The 20,110-nt window shown below is 37.5% G+C and overlaps 1 pseudogene; it reads left to right on the plus strand.

Moving 5' to 3' along the window:
- The window catches only part of LOC115416304 (taperin-like), a 70,352-nt pseudogene that overhangs the window by 8,722 nt on the left and 41,520 nt on the right, over positions 1–20,110 (plus strand).

A 20,110-nucleotide genomic window follows, 5' to 3' on the forward strand; every position in this document is an offset into this window, starting at 1 on the left:
CCACAGTTTAACTCCTGTAACACTGATACACAAGCTTTTCAATGTAATGAGTTAAAAGAGTTTGACATCCTTGATTGTTAATATCTGTCAATAATAGTTCATCCTGTGGGCCGGACCAGACCCTTTGGTGGGCCGGTCTGGACCCTTTGGTGGGCCGGTCTGGACCCTTTGGTGGGCCTTTTTGGACCCTTTGGTGGGCCTTTTTGGACCCTTTGGTGCTGGACCCTTTGGTGGGCCTTTTTGGACCCTTTGGTGGGGCTTTTTGGACCCTTTGGTGGGGCTTTTTGGACCCTTTGGTGGGCCTTTTTGGACCCTTTGGTGGGGCTTTTTGGACCCTTTGGTGGGCCGGTCTTGGCCCACAGGCCTCATGTTTGACACCCCTGTTGTAAATACTACTTCCTGTCTTTCAGGTGCCATGTTCTCCAGAGACCCGCCGAGCTCGTGCCGAGTCGCCAACGAAGTTCCCCCCGCTCCCTCACCCGACTACGGATCCGCCCGTCCCCAACGCCAGACCTGAGCCGGATCCCTGCGGGCGAACGCCCAGGCCCGGGCGTTGGCCAACCTACGCCTGCAGTCCCGGAACTCCTTCACCGTCATCCCCCAAACGGCGTCTGGCCGCGTCGTCCGCGGCCACCAGTCCGGTCCCGCCCGGCCCGGTCAAGTCCTCCCCGTCCCCACAGAGCGGTGGAGGTGCCCACGCCCGGAGTGCCAACCTCTCACCCCCCCACCGCCACGGTAACGCCCTCAAAGAGGAGCGAGGAGCCACGGCAGAAGGAGCCCCTCCTCCGGTCGCCACCAGTCCAGTTTGTGCTTCGCCCTCGGTTCTCAGCCCCCCTCCCTCCTCCCCGCCTGCCCCCTCGTCTCCCCCGTCTTCTCCAGCTGTCCCCGTGTCTCCCCCCGCCTCCCCCTCCTCCCCCGGCCCGTCTCCGCCCTCCCCCGCTAAAGAACCGCCTCCCCCCGTGGATCAACTGCCAGTAACGAACATCGACGACATCGAGGTGGAGCCCCCCCAGCGCGTGCCTGCCCCCAGCCCCCTGGTGCACAGGAAAAAGGGCAACACCTTCACTGTGGTGCCTAAACGGAGGGTGGAGCCCGAGGTCCAGCCCGGCTCACCTGAGCCCCCGCAGGATGCCCCCTCCGCTGACGCCCCCCCCAGGGTCGACGCCGCCACAGGCCCCCTATGCCCAGCTGGGGTCCCTGCTGAAAAAACGGTACCCCGCCGCCGAGGAGATCCAGGTCATAGGAGGATACCTGTCACTCGCAAAGTCCTGCCTCTCCAAGACCGGCTCCACGGGGAAGAAGGTAAGAGCAAAACCTGAACACGTGGGGGGGTGTTCCTTTTATCAGTCTGGGAAAAGATGCACAAGTTAAATGAAGATCTAGACTGTGTTTGTGTGATTAGTCCAGTGGAAAAGAAGTAATTAGTGGAGCCCGACCGATATGGGATTTTTGGGGCCGATGCCAATACCGATATTGGGGGCTAAAAAAAAAGCCGATATCCGATATATCGGCCAATATCCGACATTGGCCAATAACCGATATATTGGCCGATATATGAAATAAGAACATTGATCTACACAGGATATAATAATCTTTTATCAGATAATTGTGAACAGGTGGATTAACAGTTGCATAAGTTTTTGTTTATCTCACACAGATAATTTACACAACTTTCAAACGCTGTATAACAGTCTGATATTAGACTAGTCTGTGACCTGTGGGGAACCACAGGTTGTAGATGTGGTAGTTTTTATGCCAAAATTGTTTGGTAAATCATTCTCTAAAATGTAAGAGACGCCTACCTTTAATGAGTCCAACTACAAAGCAAGCTATGTAATCACAAAAATAATTAGAGCAAAAAATATTACTACCACAAAATTATGTTTTCCCTCACGAATTTTGATGTGTCTCTCTCACGGCACTACAACTTCCCATGTGGACTAAGGACTAAACTGAGCATGTGCAGAGTGAAATAGGTGAGTTCTAAGTTGTTCCTGATTGGAGCAATTGCAAGAGTTACAATTGACCGGTGTTACAACCAGTCTAAAATAACCCATTATCCGATCAAATTGGTAACTATTTATACTAGGGCTGCATGATATTGGAAAAAACTGGCATTGCGATTTTTTTTAACCCTGCGATATATACTGCGATATGAAAAACTACTCAGGAGGATGTAATAGCTGTGTGATGTCGACGTAAATGCTCAAACAAATTAGTTGTTTCCCCTCGTTGTGTCGACACAGAACATGTGTTTCAGTTTCATCCTTCTTGTAGCTGAAATAATTCCAGATAACTGACATTGCATTTTTTTTTTGGCACCAAGTCTTCGTTTTCAGTGATTTTCTGTTGTTCGTTGGTCATTTCTCAATGTTGTTACCAGTGACTCACTCCAAACTGATTAAGAACGATTGTGACCGGTGGAACTCTGCGTATAGCGTGTGTCAGGTACCCAGGTTGAAATTAGATGAGAACAGGTTGAGTTCATTTGCCTCCTACATTGCAGGACCTGTGATGTGACTATTGCGCACATGTACATTGCGATGTCATGCTCAAACGATATATTGTGCAGCTCTAATTTACACCAATTTCCTCAAAATTGCGAGCCACAGTTTGTTTTTTGAACATGTGTTTTCCACTCAAACATGCTCACTGACTGCTGCTTGTTTACTCGCACTCATCCCCTGGAATCAATGATGGTACATCAATTCTGGCCACCAACGGCTGCTCCCATAATATGTTCTGCCCCTGCCCCTAATTCACATAATAAAACAGTCTAGTGTGGTGCATTTATGGCCCTTTTTTTAATGGAATTTGCGCCTCTCTTGCTATAAATAAAACACAAAGTACAATTAATGTGGTAAACATGACCAGTACAGGTTCACACAAAGTTATTAATTTACAGATTATTTTACAGGAAATCCATGATGTGAACTTTGAGTTTGTAGGTGAGTTCGTATGGAATCACCCTAAAAACAAACACGACAAAGCTTCAGGATTCAGAAAGTCAATAAAACCGTAGATCTGGAACCATTAATCACATTAATCAGCTGCTGTTTTCAGCCCTGGTTAATGGTTAACACCAAACATCCATGAGCTACACCTTCCATTTTTTTTTTCTAATTCAAGTTTTTATTTGATTTTGTAATGGAGAGTTTACATGTTTACATCACATGCACATAGAACATTTTACAGTGTTGTTTTTCTATATTTCTTTTCTTTTCACAAAGAACAAAATAGTCTATCTGTACAATTGTTTTTTCTGTGTTTATCTCCCGTGTATTACTTCTGGATTTCTTTTCCCCTTTTTTTTAAATAACCATAAAAAATACAAACAACAGTAATATAGTAGCTAAACAACAGTGGGTATCATGATTTGTTCCTTATGAGTGTTCATAAAGTCCATCCATGGTTTCCAGTATTCCTCAAATTTGTCATGTTCTCGTCTCAAAGCAAATGTGAGTTTCTGCATCAGGGAAATTTCTTTAACGAGTTCTATCCAGTCTTCTAATTCTACCCTAAATTTTAAGATTTTTGGGGGGTTATTATTAGAGATGTGTATTGGGAAGAATCTGGTGATACGAAACAAATCACAATACTTGGATCACGATATGATCTATCACGATATATCATGATATTGTTAAAAAGGTAATTTTTTGTTTGTATCTTTTTTTTTTAAATGATTATTTCCTTGAAGAATTGAATTACACCAGAAATTTGCGCAAATACTAACACATTTTTATTTGAGTCTAATGTTATATCACAAAATGTTCCTGTGTTCAAACTGAAATTCTGTTTTACAGACATTACAGTTTCAGATCCTGTTCAAATGTTCAGATTCTATTAGTTCAGAACGAACATCAGAACAGTATTTTAGTTCAGTCCTAACAAAGGAACTAACATTATTTAAGAAAACAGTGTTAAATAATAATAAATAAAATTTAAACAAAAAACAAAAACAAAACTAAAATGAACCTCCACAATATCTGCATTTGAATAAATACCTAAAAATATCCATACAGTAAGTTTTAATATCGATACAGTATCTTGAAATGAAATATTGCGATATATTGCAGAACTGATATTTTCTAACAACCCTAACAGATAGACAGCCATGTTTTCAGAGGCCAAACATTGCAAACTCTGCATGTGCACCTGGAATGCTGCTGCTTCTCCAGGAAATTAGCAGCTTCATGAGTTTTCAAAGTGCGGTAATCAAACACGGTTATCATGATAATTAGAATTTAAATGGTAATACTAACCGTCTGGAATTTTACCGTGGTTTATCGTTATACCGGTAATCGCTACATCCTTAACACGCAATTAGAATTTAACCACTTTAGACCCACTGTTCACATTTTGGACAAGAGTTTCACAACTTTACATAAAAAAAGAAAAGAAAAGAAAACTGTCCACCACAAAGGACATTCCATAAAATTTTTAAAAACTGCATCTGAAAACACTGTTGCATCATAATGTTTCCAATACAGGCACTTATTTAATAAAAAACAAAAAAGCTTGTACTTGGCTGACATTTCCTGGGTCTTAGGAGGTTAAGAGAAAAAACGTGGACTATATGAACTTGAACCAGAACTTGGGTCGGAGCTGGAGGTAAATCTGCAGAACTGGATACAGCCTTGATGGGATTGTTGGGTCAATAGGCTTGGAAGGCCACCTAACCCTGTAATACGCTCTACGACAAATAAAAGGACTTAGTGGGACGGCCATCAGCAGCGGAGCGATGCCAGGCGTTCCAAGAGGCTGTGTAAACACAGGCTTTTAATCCACTTAGACACCCAGGCCCAGGAGCAGGTCAAGTGATGGGACAAGAAGGTTTAAAGCACCACCGCACATGGGAATAACAACCGAGGATTAACGCCGAGGTGCGCCCAGGTTGGGAAAGAAGCCGGCAGAGCGGACGACAGATAGAAAAAAGGAAAACAAAAACAACAGACGCTCCTGAATGACGCCTCCACGCTCAAATTAGACCACAGGAAACTTTAACGATACCTCTGGGAACAGTCGGCACATGGTTCGATTAAACAGATACAATAACAGTTGAACTCTGCCTCTAATAAACTTAATACTGACAGTTTGGTTCAATACTTCTTCTATTCCTCCTTTCACTTCCCTCTATGTATCCTACTGCAATTACCTCCAATACTGTGCAATAATAACCCTGTGTAATGTGAATTGTGTGCAATAAGTTCATAGAATAATCCTCTGTTCTTACAAAAACAACGCAATATTTATGCATTATATAGACGAGTTCATAAATATATACACTGTTAATATTGTGTCTATACATAAAAAAGCAGAGGTGCATAATATCAGTTCATCTCTGAGGCATTTTAGAAACAAAGGTAACAATTTAAACCAAACTAACCAATGCAATGATATTTACCCCAATATAAACTATATTCTGACATTAGTCATTATTGTTTTGTATCCCAGACCCCTGTTCGAAAAGAAACACCTGAATTCAATGTGTCCACATACTTTTGTCCATATAGTATTTGACGTTGACCTCGTCATGCTATGAGGCTAACGATTAGCTCATTATCGCCAACATTTTTACGTCTAAACTGAAAATCAGCGCGAGTTGTCTCTCAGAATAAATAAAGAAATTGAATGAATGAATGAATGAATGTTTATTTCAGTTAAATACAAAACACATACATATTAAAAAAAAACACAAACATAAAATTAACACAATTGGTAACTGAAAAAGGCGGAAGCTGAAGCCAGAGGCTCATTTTTGCTTCTCCTATTCCCATCCTTACTCCAAGTCCACACCTGAAGTTGCAGCAGATTAGAACTTAAACACAAATTATTCTACATTCGGTTTTATAAGTCACTTTGACATCATTTTACTTTCATAGCCCTTGAGAATTTGACAAATTAAAGCCTTTTTGAAACTCGACAGTGAGCTACACAATTTCACTTCATCCTTCAATTTGTTCCATAATTTGACACCAGTAACAGAAACACAGTGATATTTAACATTTGTTCTTACTTTACATGTTTCAAACACAAACATCCCTCTTAAATTATAATTTCCTTCTCTTAACTTAAAAATTTTCTGAATACAACCAGGAGGATTTTTACTTTTAGCACGAAACATAAATTCCATTGTTTTTAAATATACAATATCAAAAAATTTTAGTAAACCAGATTCTACAAAAAGTGGATTACTTGATTGAAGATAACCAGCTTTGTTTATGACTCTGATAGCTTTTTTTTGGAGTTTAATTATTGGGTCTATATTAGTTTTATAATTAATGCTTTCTTCTATCATGCTTTAATTTTAAAATTAAAGCATGATAGAAGAGTTAATGGGGACGGATTCAACGTGTCCACATACTTCTGTCCAAAAACCGAAAATGTTGGTTTAATGTTAGATTTTTCTTCCTCAGTGAGATGTGAAGAAAGTAGATGGTTAGTTCTGGTAGAAAAGTATTATTTACAGTCAAAAAAAAGAAAAAAAAATTAGAAATTGAGGGGAAGAACATTTAAAATCATAGTCATGGATTAAAAAAAACAAAATCAGTGTGTTTTTTTTTCTCAGCATTGTGTTTTTTCCCTTTTAATTGTATTTTTTGTATATTTTAATGAACTTTAGTGTGCTTTAGCATATTTTTTGTGTATTTTAGTGCATTTTAGCGCATCTTTGTGAATTTAGGTTCATTTTAGTGTATTTTTTGTGTTATTATACACCAAGTATAATAACTATGAGGCCTGTTGGACTGTTATTTATGTGAATGGAAGGTCTGAAATTTGACCGGGATACTTTAAAAAAGTTGGTTTAATGGTAGAGGTTTCTTCCTCAGTGAGATGTGAGGAAAGTAGATGGTTAGTTGAGGTAGAGAAGTATTATTTAGAGTCAGAACAGGAAAAAGATTTTAGAAATTTAGAGGTGGAACATTTAAAATCATAGTCATGGATAAAAAAAAACAAAGAACAAGATCAGTGTTGAGAGAAATTAAGTACAAACCGTCTCTGAGCCATTTAAAAATTTAAACCAAACTAACCAATGCAATGATATTTATCCCACAATATAAAACTATATTATAACATTAGTCATTGTTTTGTATCCCAGACCCGTTAGAAAACAAACACCTGAATACAATGTGTCCATATAGTATTTGACGTTGACCTCGTCATACTATGAGGCTAACGATTATCTCATTATCGTTGACATTTTTTACACTGATGTCTGAACTGAAAATGAATGCGAGTTGTCTCTCAGAAATAAATAAAGAAATTAAAACCTGACAGAAGAGTTAATGGGGACGGATTCAACCTGTCCACATACTTTTGTCCATATAGTTTGTCTCCTGATCTTCTCAGATTTCAGATGCGTACGTCCCTTCTTCTGTTTCATCTCCATTAGGGGTTAATTATCAGAGGAAGCTGTTAATTAATGTTGCCGGTTTGCTGCAGGCTTCCTTCAGACTGTGCTCTACGTGTTGAGCTTTATTTACATCATGGTGGTGTTTGTGTTGCAACAGTAGAAGGAAGTAAACTGTTGTAGCCCGTAGCCTTGGTTTTTAAGTGAAGAAAACGTTTTTATGGGCATCCTGTCATCTGCAGCGTGAGCACCCGCCCTTTACAACCGCTTTTATGGTTCCTAAGATCATTCCTCCTGTTGGCGTCTGACATTAACATTCTGTTGACGCACGGACACAAAGATCTGCAGTCGTCTGTGGAAATGTATTTGATCTGAGGCTTTTTAGCAGCAGGAGGTGGACAAACGTATGGATATCTGTGTGGTTTTTTTACTCTCTTTGTAAAACAGCTCGGAGTGAAAACCTGTCAGAGGAAACAAAAACACTATAACTTGTGATGAAACTGCAGTTGTGAATCTACCTGTTTGTCATGATCTGGTTTCCAGTTCTAAGATAAACCTTAGGGGCCCCGTGACTGAATCACATGACTTTTTCAACACACCGTAACGTCGGAAGTCAGTCGTGTAGTCCAGTGGGGAGAATTGCATTTGAAAGTGCGGGCTTGAAACATTCTCCCACTTTTTATTTGTTGTTGATAGAGCAAACACAACCGGAGATATGAGGTTTTGAAACCAGAGCAAACAAACATGAATAAAAGTATGAAAATGAGGTGGGGGTTAGGGTTAACACAGAACACAGGACATAACAATACATGATATGCATGACAATTAGGGCTGTAAGAAATATCAGTTCTGCAACATATCGCGATATTCATTTCACAATACTGTATCGATATTAAAAAGTACTGTTTTGATATTTTTAGGTACTTTTTAAATGCAGATATTGTGGAGGTTCATTTTTGGGTTTAGGTTTTCTTTATTGTTTATGTCGTATTTATTATGATTTAACACTCTCTTATTAAATATTGTTCGTTCCTTTGTTGGGATTGCACAAAAATACTGTTCTGATGTTAGTTCTGAACTAATAGAATATGAACATTTGAACAGGATCTTAAACTGTACAGGGTGGGGAAGCAAAATTTACAATATTTTGAGGCAGGGATTGAAAGACAGTGTATGGCCAATTAGTTTACTGAAAGTCATGAGAATTTATTTGCCACAAGAAAATGTACATAATAGAAAATGTTTTTTATTCTATGTGTCCTCCTTCTTTCTCAATAACTGCCTTCACACGCTTCCTGAAACTTGCGCAAGTGTTCCTCAAATATTGGGGTGACAACTTCTCCCATTCTTCTTTAATAGTATCTTCCAGACTTTCTGGTAATAGTTTTGCTCATAGTCATTCTCTTCTTTCCATTATAAACAGTCCTTTATGGACACTCCAACTATTTTTGAAATCTCCTTTGGTGTGACGAGTGCATTCAGCAAATCACACACTCTTTGACGTTTGCTTTCCTGATTACTCATATGGGCAAAAGTTTCTGAAAAGGTATGGATAATAGTGTTAGGTATGATTATGACATCAATATATGTTTGGTTTCAAAACAACTGACGTAGTGCCTGCTGAGAAAAAACAACTAAATGTTCATTGTAAATTTTGCTTCCCCACCCTGTAATGTCTGTAAAACAGAATTTCAGTTTGAACACAGGAACATTTTGTGATTATAGCATTAGATCCTGTTGTGATCCAATAAAAATGTGCTAAGTATTTGTGCATATTTCTGTTGTAATTCAATTCTTCAAGGAAATAATCATTTAAAAAAAAAGAAACAAACAGAAAATTGCTTTTTTAACAGTATCATGATATATTGTATTGTGATTTGTATCGTATCACCAGATTCTTGCCAATACACAGCCCTAATGACAATCACAATTCACATTATTAACAGTGCAAATCTAAAAATAATAACCATTATTAACATCATTAAAAACATAAAACATCATTAGAAAAATATAGGATTAGTTCTTACATTAATCACCAAAATACATCCACTCCCCTCCGTACAGGACCTGCTCAGATATTTAAACAGTGCCTTCTCAGATGATACTTGAAAGATGATTTACCTTTTAATTTACGTATGTTCAGCGGGCAGTTATTCCAGTAATCGATGGCATGATAAATAACTGTCCTCTTTAAAGCATTTGATTTTGGTTGTGGCAACCAACATGAACTCACTGAGGCAGTGGATTGGCCCTATTCCAAATCAAGGTTATCATTAACAAAAACTAATGAAATGATGAAAACTAGAATTGTAAAAACATTTTCGTTAACTGAAATAAATAAAAACTCTAATTAAAAGAAAAAAACGATAACTGACTGAAACTGTATTGTGTGTTTACAAAACTAACTAAATGGGAAAAAAAATTACGGATAAAATTCCCTTCCTTTTCGTCTTTGTCAACGTCAGATTGATGGGAAATTGATTTATTTCCCTCAAGCAATTTCAGCTGCTGGCACCATGTGATATTTAAGGGTCCGTCACTTCTCGTCACTTGTGGTTTCCAGTCGTCTTCTGGTCCCCACTCTACCTGGAAACATGGAGACTAAAGTTGGGAGAAAGCAGCAGAGTCCTGTCTGGGATTTATTTGAATACGACGGTGAAGAAGATAAAAAATATAAAGAAACTAAAACTAAACTAAAACTAAGCATTAGAAAATAACGAAAAACTAATAAAAACTAGCAAACCTGCTCTAAAAACAAATTAAAACTGAATTAGGGAAAAAAAAGTCAAAACTAAGTTAAACTATAATGAAAAATCCAGAACTATAATAACCTTGTTCCAAATTACCAAAAATAGTCACTTGCCCGATAAAGGGTTAAGTCTGCGATGACCAGGAGGAACTATTCTAGGTTTCTTCAGTTACATCATGAAATCCAAATCTGCACGCCATCGCCAAAGTGAGCGTGTGCAGACATTTGGCAGCTCTTCCATGTAGGCCGTTGTCTCCGCCTCTCTGGCCTCAGTCCAGTTTCCTTGACCTGGTCCTGCTGTAATCCTCGGCTCTCAGACTAAATCCATCTACCTGTTAGAACCGGGCCGAGAACCTTCGTGGAAACAGTGACGAGCTGACGCCAAAACTCACCCACGTACGTCCAACATTCAAGACTTTACGGCCAGGATTCACATATAAAATCTGATCCGATCGTATGAATCAGCTGTCGGTGGTTTGGCCTCAGTATTAGGTTTGTCAGACGCAAATACTTTTTATGTTTTTGCTTAAAGTCTTTTTGTTGGTATTTATGCAGAGACTGTACAGACAGTATGTTACAGGCATGAGTCAATACAAACAAGAACAATCCCCACCATACATAATCCCACCCATGCTCCAACAACAGAGCCCCACCCCTAAAAATTAAACAAAACCAAAAAAAAAAAAAAAATCACTGTACCATTTAGCAGATTGGCTTTAATTCTGCATTCAACCACATATATTGTATACAATGTAAAAGAGAAGGGGGTGATGCAAATACTTTTCTGGTACAAAGGACAGAAATAAAGTCGAAACTAGACCTTTAACCCATAAAGACCCAAACATCCACCGTCGACCACAACCATCTACTGATCTAACTGTTTAATCTAATCTTTAACCCGTTGATCCACTAATTTGATCAATACATGTAAATAACTGGGTAAAATACTGTTTTACCTCAATTATTTATAGGATAAAAGTCCAAAACTTGTAAAATGAGAATAAAATGGGGAAAATTCTTGAAAAATAAGGAAAAACTTTACTATAAAACCTTGAAATATGGTGTAAAAGTGAATTAATCCTTGTAAAGTGAGGAGAAATAAGAAAAATACTTGATAAATGAGGAAAGTTCATCATTCGTAAGATCCAAGCCCTTTATTTAGTCTGTTGACCACCAAAAACCAAAACCATCTACTGATCTAAACTGTTTAATCTATCTAATCTTTAACCTGTTGATCCACTAATTCGATCAATACATGTAAATAACTGGTGTAAAATACTGTTTTACCTCAATTATTTATAGGATTAAAATGTCCAAAAACTTGTAAAATGAGAATAAAATGAGGAAAATTCTTGAAAAAATAAGGAAAAACTTGCACTATAAACCTTAAAATATGGCCGTAAAAGTGAATTAATCCTTGTAAAGTGAGGAGGAAAATAAGAAAAATACTTGATAAATGAGGAAAGTTCATCATTTCGTAAGATCCAGAGCCCTGTATTTAGTCTGTTGACCATCAAAAACCAAAACCATCTACTGATCTAAACTGCTTAATACCTGTTGATCCACTAATCCTATCAATACATGTCAATAACTGGTGTAAAATACAGTTCTTCATCTTTTCATGGTCATCAGATATGACCCATTTGGACGTTCAGAGGCTCCGTATGTTACCGTGGAAACACCGTCATCTTCTACAACACTGATTCACCTGTAAAACCCATGGAGTTGGATCAATGACAGTGGATGGACACAGTTGTTTTTACGTTCAGTTATTGATATCTTCTCTGAAAAAGTCACTTTTTCTTCTGTTTTGTCTGTTTCTGATATAGGGTCCAAACACAGTATTCGAAATCTCTCTGACAGGACATTTTAGAGGACAATTTGACAGATTTGTGTTGCTAAATGACCCACATTTTTACTTTTCAATTCCTTTTTGCTTTAGTTGGACCATGAGGGATTATCCAAAACAAGGAGCTACTTTATATTGAAATAAATGTTGGAATGGCAATCAATTAAAGTTCACTCTCTGACAGGACATTACTGTGTTTGGACCCTATAATAACCCTCAACTTTAATCTGAGCTTTCATGAACATCTACATGATCAGTGAATTAAATTTAGGAGAATACTTGTTTTTCACTGAGACAAAAGCCAAAGTACAGAGGATAATAGTGTAATAAATAATGATAAATCACTTCAGAAAGGGTCAATACTGAGAATAACTCATTTGGGAGCAGACACAGAGGTAGTGCTGGGTCTTTATGGGTTCATGCAAACATAGAGGAAAAGTTGTTTAAAAAGAGGTCAAAAACTCTGAAAAAGCCACTTGTAATTCTAATCTAATTATGAGCTCCACTTTATTCAACTGTGTATTAACACCACATTTGATTGGAAGGATTTGGGCGACTTTAGTTCGTAGTAAGTCCACTTCCGCTGTTTGTGTTGTTGAAATGGTACGACAAACATCACTAACACGTCCCTGCATTACCAGAAACAGAATCTGAATACTTTATTAATCCCAGGGGAAGTTATTGTGTGTTACAGAGGCTCCGTGCCAGTATAATGAAAGTAACAGGAAGGAAATTATCAATGCGACAAAAAAATATAGCTCTAAATATATCTATTTTTTGTGTTATTATACACCAAGTATAATAACTATGAGGACTGTTGGACTGTTATTTATGTGAATGGAAGGTCTGAAATTAAGACCAGACACTTTAAAGAAGTTGGTTTAATGGTAGATTTTTCTTCCTCAGTGAGATGTGAAGAAATTAGATGGTTCGTTCTGGTAGAAAAGTATTATTTAGAGTCAGAGCAGGAAAAATATTGTAGAAATTTAGAGGTAAAACATTTAAAATCATAGTCATGGATAAAAAAACCAAACAAAATCAATGTGTTTTTTTCTCAACATTGTGTTTCTTTCCCTTTTTTAATTGAATTTTTTGTGTATTTTAGTGAACTTTAGTGCATTTTAGCATATTTTTGTGTATTTTAGTGCATTTTAGCACATCTTTGAGAATTTACATTCATTTTAGTGTATTTTTTGTGTTATTATACACCAAGTATAATAACTATGAGCACTGTTGGACTGTTATTTATGTGAATGGAAGGTCTGGAATTTGACCAGACGCCTTAAAAAGTTGGTTTAATGGTAGATTTTTCTTCCTCAGTGAGATGTGAGGAAAATAGATGGTTAGTTCTGGTAGAAAAGTATTATTTAGAGTCAGAACAGGAAAAATATTTTAGAAATTTAGAGGAAGAACATTTAAAATCATAGTCATGGATAAACATCTTTTTTCTCAACATTGTGTTTTTTTTCCCGTTTAATCAGATTTTTTTTTTGTATTTTAGTGAACTTCAGTGCATTTTAGCACATTATTTGTGTACTTTAATGCATTTTAGCACATCTTTGTGAATTTAAGTCCATTTTGGTGTATTTTTTGTGTTATTATACACTAAGTATAATAACTATGAGGCCTGTTGGACTGTTATTTATGTGAATGGAAGGTCTGAAATTTGACCAGATGCCTTAAAAATGTTGGTTTAATGGTAGATTTTTTTTTCCTCAGTGAGATGTGATTGTGTATGATGTTAGCCTCGTTATGCTATGAGGCTAACGATTGGCTCATTATCTCCGACATTTTTACACTGACGTCTAAACTGAAAATGAATGCGAGTTGTCTCTCAGAAATAAATAAAGAAATTAAAGCATGAAAGAAGAGTTAATGGGGACGGATTCAACGTGTCCACATACTTTTGTCCAAAAACCAAAATTTTGGTTTAATGTTAGATTTTTTTTTTTCCTCAGTGAGATGTGATGAAAGTAGATGGTTAGTTCTGGTAGAAAATTATTATTTACAGTCAAAGCATGAAAAATATGTTAGAAATTTAGAGGTAGAACATTTACAAACATAGTCATGGATAAAAGAAACAAAGAACAAGATCAGTGTTGAGAGAAATTAAGTCAAACTCATCTCTGAGCCATTTAAAAATGTACACAAAACTAACCAATGCAATGATATTTATCCCAGTATAAATCTATATTGTAACATTAGTCATTATTGTTTTGTATCCCAGACCCCTGTTAGAAAACAAACACCTGAACTCACCGTGTCCACATACTTTTGTCCACATAGTGGATGCTTCATGTGTCAGTTGTTGCTGGTGTTAAGTGTCACTTGTGTTTGCATGTGTTTGTATTTGCATTGCAGTTTGATGTCCTGGTGATGTTGTGTTTTTACTTTGGAGGAGTCAGTCACAGAGTACAGTCACGGAAAAAGTTATTAGACCATCCAAAGTCATCAAACACAATGGTTATGCAATCAAATTCTAACTCCTGTGTGTTTCATGTGACTAAAACAGACAGAAAAGAAAACATGGAATGTCTAAAAGCACTGTTTTTGTCAGTACAGTGACACAGATACTGATGGAAGAACTGAAGTGATTTGGGTTTTTATCAAGAAAACCTGTTAAATGGATAGATATCAGCTCAGAATTAAACTACTATGAGCTGTTTTGTTGTTGTCATTATATTTGTCCAAACAAATGGACCTTTAGTTGGACCGGGCATTAAAATGAACAAGAAACTGAAGAAAACAAGGGGTGTTCTAATATTGTATGTATTTGTAGGTATCTTTATTTAGGTGGGACAGTGCACATTAATGATCACATTTATACATTCCATTTCAGTGTAAACATGTAAATATGCCAGAGTTAGCGTCAGTGGTAACTTTCAGCTGCAGTCCCCATTAATATAAGATAAGTTTAGGGGTGTGTATTGGCAAGAATCTGGCAATACAATACAAATTACAATACTAGGATCACGATACGATATATCACGATATATCATGATGTTGTTAAAAAAGCAATTTTTTGTTTTTTTCTTTTTTTTTCAAGATTATTTTCTGAAAGAATTGAATTACACCAGAAATATGTACAAATACGAAACACATTTTATTTGATCACAACAGGATCTGATGCTATATCACAAAATTTTTCTAATTCTCCCAGTTTCCAAAGGAACTAAAATCTGCCTCTTTCAGACAGTAAAAAGTGCTTCAAATAACCATTATTTAATAAAACAGTGTTTAATAATAATAAATAAAATATAAACAAAAGAAAACCAAAAAACAGAATTGAATCTCTGCCTTATCTGCATTTGAATAAATACCTAAAAATATCGATATAGTGCTTTTTAATTTCGATACAGTATCGTGAAATGAAATATATATTGCAGATATATTGCAGAACCAATATTTTCTGTCACCCCTAGATAAGATAAGATGAGATAAAATACTTTATTGTCATTATACCACAGGTGTCAAACATGTGGCCCAGGGGCCAAATCTGGCCCGCCAAAGGTTCCATTCTGGCCCGCAGGATAAAAGTGCACAAATGAACCTGAATCATTTTGGTTCAGGTTCCACATACAGACCAATTTGATCTACAGTAAAAATAACAACACAATAACCCATAAATAATGACAACTACACATTTTCTTTGTGAAAAATTATGTGGGGAAAAAAAATTGAAAAAAGTAACATTACACTGTGAAAATATTTACATTTACAAAACTATTCTTTCACAATAAAATGCAAATAAATACATAAATAAAAACAAAGATGCATAACAGGAAATGTGCAATTTGAACAATATTCTGCCTGGTACTAAACATTTTGTGCACTTATAGATCCACTGTGATCTGGAGTTGTGTTAATAGTAAGAGATGTAATATTGTAGAAATTTTTCAAATTTTAGTTCCAAACTCCAAAATTTGAACAATATTCTGCCTGTTACCAAATGTCTATTTATCATTGTGTGTAAATGTACATGTATAAATAATAAGTTGAGGCATAATATTGTTAAAATTGCACTAATTTTTCAAATGAAATTTCTGTTTTTTCAGGTTATTCGCATCTTGTTTGTAAAATGTAAATATTTTCATAATTTAATTTGGGTTTTTTGTAGTAAAACAAAAAGAAAAACTTGGATTTGTCATTATTTATAGGTTATTAAGTCATTATTTTACTGGTCTGGCCCACTTGAGATCAAATTGGGCTAAATATGGAACTGAACCAAAATGAGTTTGACAGCCCTGGATTATACAAAATGTACGATGAAATTTCAGTGCACTATCAGGACGCGGACTCATAAATAGTAATTGTAATAAATAGTGATAATAGCTATAAAAATATATAATAAAAACAAAATATGCATCATGCACATATCAACATCCGTTCATTAATTTCCTCACACATCAACCTCCTTCATTTATCACACAGCAGTACGTCACACACACATCAGTGCCAATATAGTACGTGTCTGATACTTTTTTCTGCGACTGTGGATGTATTTTCAGGGTGTTTTGGTTCTTCTGCTTTAACCTCCTCAGACCCATCTATGGGTTTTCTGTCCACCACAAAGGACATTCCATAAAAACCTTAAAAAACTGCATCTGAAAAAACTGTTGCATCATGATGTTTCCAATATAGGCACTTATTTAATTAAAAAAAAAAAAACAAAAAACTGGTACTTTGCTGACATTTCCTGGGTCTCAGGAGGTTAAATAAAGGTAAAAACCTGTGTATATTTGTACAAATCCAGCTGCTTCTTTACCGCAGTGTTGCGTCAAGTGGAAATTCATGCGCCAGACATCTTGTTCACGTCCCCTTTAATTCAGTTTTATATTTTTGGTAACCATGGAAGCTGTGGGCTTTCGCGTAAATCTGCGACATGGCCTGCAGATCGTGACTCTGAGGCTGCAGACTTCAGCGACTGGGTTTTTTTTTTTTTTTTTAATTGCATGTAGATCACATCCTGCCTTTTGTCCTCGTCAGACCTGGTCGTCCTTTTGTTGTCTTCGTTCTGGTCATCATCGCGGCCCACATTTGTTTTCTTCTTTTCTTCTCTGGGCAGGGCTGCGTTGGCAATTACAAAGGCACTGGAGGCTCGGCCCCGGCCTGTGTAATTTGTGTGGAATTTTTTGCTCCTCGGTGCCTCGATGTGAAAAGGAAAGAGTGGGTTTTGTCAACGCTCTTTTTCCACCAAACCACTTTTTTTTTTTTTTTATATGAGGAAAACCGGCTAAAGAGGAACATTCCAGGAGCAGCTGATCATGCCAGGCTCTCAGTTTCCCGTTGCATGTTGTGCTTTATGAGCCTCTGCAGGGATTGTTTGGTGTGTCGGTCCATAAGCACCACTCTGCTTTGTTCCCATGGTGCACTGCTTTATTCCTGAGCAGCGCTGGTTGATAACGCCCGACCCTGTGATCTCCTCCTCTCTGTCAGAGCAGGGAAATGTTGGAAGAGCTTCTGTATGTAGATAAATGCAGATAAATGGAAACCAATATGGATACTCAAAAATAGTTTTTTTTTACAACCGATACCGATAACCAATAACTTCCTGCCTTTTGTAACCGATACCGAGAACAAACAACAATAGTTTGCATTCTTCAGATTCTTTTATTATTATTTCCAGTCTGTGGTAAAACTCCCTTATTAGTCAAATAAAGGCTTCTACAGAACCAAAGCCTATGGCTGCTTCAAATGGACAATAGACCGAGGGTTTCCAGTTACTTACTATTAGGGATGGGAATCAAGAACCGATTTTTGAGAACCAGATCCCAGTAGCTCAATTCCTTGGAATCATTTGCCTGCCTGCTTAACAATTCTACTTATCGATTCCACCTTCGTAGCACATGTGCGATGACGTCACACGTACACTGCATTCTTTTGGTCAGAACGTAGCCAACATGATGTTGAGGCAGAAGTGGTCTAAACAGACCACACCAGGTCCAAACAGACCACGCCAGGTCCAAACAGACCACACCAGGTCCAAACAGACCACACCAGGTCCAAACAGACCACGCCAGGTCCAAACAGACCACACCAGGTCCACTGGAACACTGTCTAAGCTTCCATTTCTTCTTCTTTCTAAAGGGTGGAATCCCTCCAGTCTGTTCAAACATTTGTCCACAGCATATGATTCATTTGATTCGCTACTTAGCGACGCTTGTGAATCTAGTGGCAGAGTGAACATCAGGCCGTCATCTGGGCCCAGTTCTGGTTCCAGTGTGGGCAACAAACATCGTACCCCCTCAAATACAAGTTTCCGAAGGTAGGGGAAAGGAAATGAGGTGCACAACAACAGGAGATAAGCTGAGTCGAACCAGTTACACGTAGTGGAAATGCGGCGAGAGAGGAATTAGTAAAATATAATAAAAGTATAAAAGACAGTTACTGTAAACACACCTGTTTGTACTCTTTTATTCCCTCACCCAATGAGAACTGATAAGAGAATCGATAAGGAATCGGATTGATAAGCCAAATCAGTAATGGAATTGGAATCATTAAATTCTTATCAATTCCCATCCCTACTTACTATTTATAGTAGGGCTGCACAATTAATCGATTTTAAATTGAAATTGGATTGTTTAATTAGGGCGATTTTTATAAAAAGGTAATGGGCTCTGTGCACAACCCCACTACTCCCTGAACTGCAGGTGGGTCCTTTATTTCCTGTCTTTCATTGGTGGACACACTGATTAATCCAGGTGTGTCTAATCAATCAGTTGTCCCAACAAGTAGCAGACACACCTGGATTAATCAGTGTGTCCAGTAATGAAAGACAGGAAATAAAGGACCCACCTGCAGTTCAGGGAGTAGTGGGGTTGTGCATAGAGCCCAGAGTGAAATTGAATTCCATCTCTCATGTCTCGGGGCCGTGCGCCTCTAGGCTGCCGTAGCCTCCTCCTCTGGGCATTTAGCACATTTTTATTTGATCCCAACAGGATCTAATGCTATATCATAAACTGTTCCTGTGTTCAAACTGACATTCTGTTTTACAGACATTACAGTTTAAGATCCTGTTCAAATGTTCATATTCTATTAGTTCAGAACTAACATCATAACGTTATTTCTGTACAATCCCAAACAAGGAACTAACATCTGCCTCTTAGACGGTAAAAGTGCTGTTAGGGTGCTTCAAATAAACATTATTTAATAAAACAGTGTTAAATAATAATAAATAAAATATAAACAATAAAGAAAACCAAAAAAAAATCTCCACCATATCTGCTTTGGAATAAAAACCTAAAAATATCAATACAGTACTTTTCAATATCGATACAGTATTGTGAATTGAAATATCGCAATATATTGCAGAACCGATATTTTCTAACTCCCCTGTAGAAGCCAGTAATGTAATAACAGCCGATAACATAATAACAGCTGATAATGTAATAAATTTGCTATTTTTAAAATGTGGTAAGCCAATAACATAATATCTGGCCAACAATGTAATAAAAGTTCTGAACCGATAACATAATAACTTTTGGCCAATAACATTATAACTTATTGGCTGGTTATTACAACATTTTCCTAGTAAAAAAAATAATTCTTTGCAAATGTAATAACTGAGCCAATAACGTAATAAGTTATAACATTATTGGCCAAAAGCTACTATGTTATCGGCTCAGGACTTTTATTATGTTATTGGCTTATTACATTTAAAAAATGGCAAATTTATTACGTTATCGGCCGCTATTACGTTATCGGTTGTTATTACATTATTGGCTTCTACACCCCCTAATCGTAAACATGCACATCTAACCCAAAGCCAGGGGTTGTTTTGAAGCACCACTCTGCTTTGTTCCCATGGTGCACTGCTTTATTCCTGAGCACCGCTGGTTGATATCTGCCGTCCCTGTGATCTCCTCCTCTGTATTAGAGCAGGGAATTGTTGGAAGAGCTTTCGAATGTAGGTCAAGTGCAGCTTCTTGTGCCGCCGCATCACTCCTGCATTTGCATAAAATCCACTCGGTGTTTCCAGTGAAAACACTCCGGGCCCGGATCGACCCGGTTTCCTCCCGAGGTTCTGATGTGACCGGCTTCTCTCGCAGCAGAATTTGGAAAAGTCGCGTTTCCAGCTTTGCGGTAGACGCTGGCGCTCTTTGTCGTGGGGAAGATGCAGCTGGAAATAAGACATGAGAGGGGGTGGAGTGGTTTGTGTTTG

Source organism: Sphaeramia orbicularis, unplaced genomic scaffold (genome assembly GCF_902148855.1).
Source record: "Sphaeramia orbicularis unplaced genomic scaffold, fSphaOr1.1, whole genome shotgun sequence".
NCBI lineage: Eukaryota > Metazoa > Chordata > Actinopteri > Kurtiformes > Apogonidae > Sphaeramia > Sphaeramia orbicularis.